The sequence below is a fragment of the Varroa jacobsoni genome, unplaced genomic scaffold (genome assembly GCF_002532875.2).
Source record: "Varroa jacobsoni isolate VJ856 unplaced genomic scaffold, vjacob_1.0 scaffold_253, whole genome shotgun sequence".
NCBI lineage: Eukaryota > Metazoa > Arthropoda > Arachnida > Mesostigmata > Varroidae > Varroa > Varroa jacobsoni.
Window position 1 is genome coordinate 152,117 of NW_019213155.1, and position 5,266 is coordinate 157,382.

Here is a 5,266-nt window from a genome sequence, read left to right on the forward strand (position 1 = left end):
ATAAAAATTAAAAAATATATATGTGAAATTGATATTTCCGCACGTGGGCTAGTTGGCTGGTGCTGTGGTCCGGTACAAGCAACATTTCACCCTGTAGCAAAGTTCGATGCAAAGCAATTCTGACATTGATTAACCCTAAGAATAAGCTAGCGCTATAACTAAATCTGCACAAATGAGCAATGAAGGACACAGTCTACGTTCAGTAAGATCGTCGTTAGCGCTGGCGGAGTTCTTTAGGCTTATGACAACTGTTGCAAATTGCCTGTGGGTAGGCAAAACCTTTAGAAAACACTCTATCGTTTAAAGTGGCAAGGTTTTACCACTTCTGTGCTTACTTTCCTTAACAAGAACCCCAAGCAAGCAGTGCAGATGTCACCATTTTCTTCTCACAATTTCCCTCGTAAACGCGATATAGAATGAACACTCTGAAATGAGCTTAGCGTGACTGCCGGCCCTTCCAAGAACTGTCTAGGAAATTTCCCGTTTGCTTACTCGTAAAAAGATCCGGTTCCTATTCACCAAGCCCGAATCAGCCTGCGTTTCGTTGGCGCGCAGGTATCATTCCGCCAGGAAGCTAAACGATTTCGAATATTTTCGAAAATCTCAAACGCGGATAAAGCTACAGCTTTCCGAAAGATAGCTTATAGTAGTCGCCAATCTAGGTCACCGTCGACTTAGGTGATCGAAAAAATTAGGCGGTGAAAACATCATAAATTTGATTTGAACACATATTAATTCGTTGTTTCTTTTTAGCACCTAACAAAGAATCCAGCGCGTAATTTGAAATCTAACAACGAATTGATCTACTATGTACGTGTTGCCGATTACTATGATATCTCCACGACATTTTCTTGTTTGCCAACCAATGTATTTATTTTTCTTACAAATTTAATCTTGCAGAACCTATTTAGTTAAGCTTTGAACCTTCTTTTCGCTGTCAAATGTATAGTTACTAATTTTCCAAACGTTATAATACGTCAGAGCGTGGTATGGGGGGTGCATTCTCCAATTCCAAGACGCCATACAAACCAGTTTTAGGCAATCTTCTCAATTCTAATCTCTGCTATACTCTACTGTATTGTTTTCATGTTTCTTTGATTTCGATAAATGACGAAGAGGAGGTATCAAAAATACCTTTCCTAGTTCGGCCTATAAAGCCTGAACCCGACAGAAAACTCTGGTTACTGCTCAACGAAATTACGACAGACTTAGACAGGAGGGAGCACTTTCGAACGCTTGTATAGGAATGAACGCATAGTACAGTGGCAAAGGAGAACGCCAAACAAACCGAACGTCGTTGGTTCAATGGCGTAAATGATACAGCAGCCGTCTGTATGCGTTGCTATCATATTTTACGTGTATTTATAAACCACAAGAATAAGAAGAACAGCCACAGGTCTAAGTAAAAAAATGGCAGAAAGTTTTTTCTGCTTTAGCAAGTAGCGCCCTCCGTTTCTGCCGAACGAAAGACTTCAAAATTGTTCACCCTCAGCCATCTAGGTGAAGCCTCTTTTCCCCAGATGGCATTGAGAGCCTATGCAAGTCCGCATGCTTGGCACTGAGGTCTCCCACGGAAACCAATATTACTGACAAATCAGGATGAGATCGGTGCTCCTAGAAACCCTCCGAAGCGTGCTCAAGTCCACATAAAGTCCGCGTACAAAAACACAGAGTGAATACATGTGCATAGCATCTTTTGTAATAACTGCACGATGAGGACCTGCGCGAGTTTTGTATGGATACCGAAAACCGATCGCGGGAGGATCTTTATGTATTGTTATGCAAGCCCCAAGCGGCCCGTAATCTCTGCTTCGTCGCGCGGTAAAACTGGTCAAGTATATCAAGATCAGACGAATTAGCGCTTCACGTTTCTGCAATGTCGACTATTAAAAGATCATATTAACTAGCCGTTGAAATTCCGGGGTCGGCGTCATGTAGTCTCTAACAGTTTTATTAGAAAAAATATTAAAAATTTACTGTGTCTAGTTGACCGAAATGCGATTTTCCTTTATTTCTTTTTCTTTTTTTGGCCGCTTTTTCCCCGATTAAACTTTCGAGCCTTTGCCAAAATCCGTTACCGCTAGAGTGGTTCGTTTAGCAGTTGCTTCGTATGACAAATAGACAGTCGTATTCATGAAGTCCGTACGGTTTTACTGTTATTGGCTGTTCTGAAGATTCTGAAAAACAAACACATGCACATAATTTAATTTTATGGAAACATTCATGACGTTTTGTAACGTTCGATGAAACACCGATCATTTCGAGTAATTGCTATCGATTTGCTTCTGGCATGCGCGCTCCGTCCTATTTTGATCAAAAAGAAGTCCTATGTACTGCACTGTAGTTACTGAACTGCTTGACTGTTCAGTGGCTCAACGGTGCCCATAGCCCTGAAGTAACATCACAAGTGAGGCCGAGTGGCGCATGGTTCGACCTCAACAAAGGCAGGGGGATGAAATAAAATAATCAGTTTTTGTCACTAATTTATATGCCACCTCTAGAAGCGAACTAGTCGTCTTTCCTCGTCCACGGGCCCTCGCATCGGAGGCCCTCTGGCAAGGAGGGCTTCGGTGAGGAGGGCTTCGGCTGTAAAATGTGCCCGAAAAGCAGTATCACTGTTGTTATTGCCATCGTCAGGACCTCTTACAAAAACTTTGAAAGGCAGCGCAACGCATTTCGTCGTAGGTCGTTCTACGTAGACCTAGCTTTGGGCGTACTCTGCTGGCTGCATATCTCTTGCGTGTAAAACCGTAGTGATGGACTTTTTATTGATGTAGATGCGTCTCGATGTAACCGAAGAGAACTTTTACAAATTGGTAACCAATAAATGGAGAACTTAAAACCATAGAAGGCTGTATTTGGAAGTTCGGAGCAAGTGTATAAGAAGACAATATAAATACAGTTAGCTTAATCTAAAGTAGTCGAGTGAATGAAGCTTAATTCTAGCTATTAATAGCTCTAAATTGGCTTCCAGAATGTTTTTTCATTGCTTTTGTAAAAAGGCTTGAATGTTCGAACGTAATTAGACAGTACTGAAATTGAGTTCACACTGGGTTTCTAAGAACTGGAGAACGTTGTTTGCTGAAGCATCTATTAGCTCTTAAATTCGACTCACGAAGGTCACTTACTTCACAGGTATTAAATTGAAACCAATATTGGGCTTCGTTAATGAAGGTATTCCTGTTCACTTGAATCACTGATCAAAAAATGGCTATGATACGTGAATTTTTGCACGCAGCAGAAAATGTATACGCAAAATGACTCTAATAATTATAAGTTAAAGTAAATATTTAAGCTGCAAGACAATACCGGTTGTTCTCATCGCCCAATATATTTTCTGGGATACCTGATCTATTTGAACCGGAGTTAACGGCAACCCTTTTTTGCCCTCTCTTATTGTTTCTTCTTTTTACACTCGTAAGTTAGCAATCTTGACAACTCTGGTCGAAACAGCGAAATAACACAGTAACGATACAATATCCATTCGGAATTATCGTATCGCATAACGTCATTCTCATCGAAAGTACTTACTTTTCATTAGAAGAGAATTTTTTAAAATGAACGCTTTGGCTCAAGCAAGATTTCCAGTTCTGATATTAAACCGTATACCCATCCACGTAAATCGGGCATTTCCTACACTAACCGTTAGTAAGCAATTTAGTCCTTCACTTGTTATACTACGGCTGCATTCAATACCATTTGTATTTTTGTTTAAGAAACACAAGTCGTTTCTGTGTAGTGCAGTGTATACTGCAGGTTATGACTAACAGACCTGACTGAGAGGGGCCGTTAAACATTTACGTTTACTGCAAAATAGGTCGATATTTGAAACAAAGGCGTGTTGTTGAAACAGTATTCGTTACGTCTGGGATCTGTCGCTATGCGCCTATCGTGCGGGGCGATGCGGAATCGTCACTTCAAAAGAAGACAGTAAAAATAAGGCGGATGATCTCAAACCGGGGCAATCAGGGAACGCGAAAAAAGAAAAGACGAATGCGACCAAACGACCATAGTTGGCTCTTTCCGAAGTCCTAGGAGATGCGTTCTTAGAAAGCACGTTGTTTTTGCGGGTAATTTTTGTCTCTTCGACTCATATTAGGCAATCAGTTGGTAGTCTTACTCGAACCATCTGTTAACATTTCTGAAATAGACAACAAAGACGGCTACCAATACACAATTGTCTCGTAAAAAAATTGCTGGAAACTTAATTTCTTGATAAAAAAAAAAATAAATACATACAAGCGATTTTTTCCTTGCCTAACCGAGCACTTTTTTTATGCTATGCTTTGTTCTTATCCAAAACCTGTAAAAGATTATATCTACCCAGTCTCATGTCTATATTGTTTTCGTAAACAAACGCTTTATCGTTTTATTGATGTTTTCTCTAGCACATCGAAGCTGATCAACGGCTCTATTTTAGGCTGGAATTAAACTAGCGACAAACGTGCTTGTGAAACAACATATGAGAACAGTCGAGGGCTTTTTCATGGAGCCCGTATGCAAAACAAGCTATGCCATGCCCAACAATATCGGAGATGTAACCAAATTTCAATAACACTAGTACAGGTAATCAAACAACCGCTACTAGAATGTAACGATAATTATCCTCTATAATAGGTTTACTACGCAGCTCTATTGAATTCCTCTGCGTCGTTTCAAACAAATATTTGCGTATATCAATTGTATGCGCATTTTCCCAATAACAGCCCTAGTGGCCATCCCCCAACTACAAACCTTTCCACTCTGCTTGCTGTCTCGTCTATGTTGGCGAACGTACCGAAAGACTGCTGTTGTTCTGTTGTTACAGCGGTACACAGAACGCGAGAAGCGGTCCGGGGCAGACATACACACGTACACTGACAGACAATGATAATCGTCATCATCATCATTAGCATCGAGGGTTGTTGGAGTGAAAGGAGACAGAATTGGATCAGAAGAAGCTGTAGCGATGGGGCTGTGTGTGTATGCGGATTGGGGAGTGGGGTGGGGGTAAGTTGCGCCGCTTCCAAACTTTTCTAGCCCCTTCGAACGTGGCGGCCCTTGAGAACTGAATCGTTTAGTTATATTATCTTTCCCTCTCTAGTCTTCGTTCAGTCACTAATTCTCTTTATCTTTGACGAGCCCCTGCGTTCCCTCAGCATTTGACAGCAGCGCCAGCGTTCAACTACCTCCCACCACCGCCCACCATCACGACTGGCTGCTGTGGCCACTACCATAATACTTCCGCTGCTAACAGCAGCATCACCAGTACAACCTCGAGCCGCAG

The 5,266-nt window shown here is 41.5% G+C and overlaps 1 long non-coding RNA gene across 3 annotated transcripts in view; it reads right to left on the bottom strand.

The window, feature by feature from the left end:
* Nucleotides 1-5,169, bottom strand: part of LOC111258625 (uncharacterized) — an 11,685-nt gene extending 6,516 nt beyond the window's left edge. Inside the window, exons 1-3 of one of the 3 annotated variants that reach the window (XR_015310211.1) lie at nt 4,778-5,169; nt 3,958-4,141; nt 1,978-2,177 (exon numbers count right to left, since the gene is read on the bottom strand). This is a non-coding gene — a long non-coding RNA (uncharacterized LOC111258625). Of the gene's footprint in view, nt 1-1,977; nt 2,178-3,772; nt 4,142-4,734 lie in introns of all 3 variants that reach the window. The other 2 variants (XR_002679098.1, XR_015310212.1) reach the window with 2 other exon arrangements.
* Nucleotides 5,170-5,266: the final 97 nt, after the last annotated feature.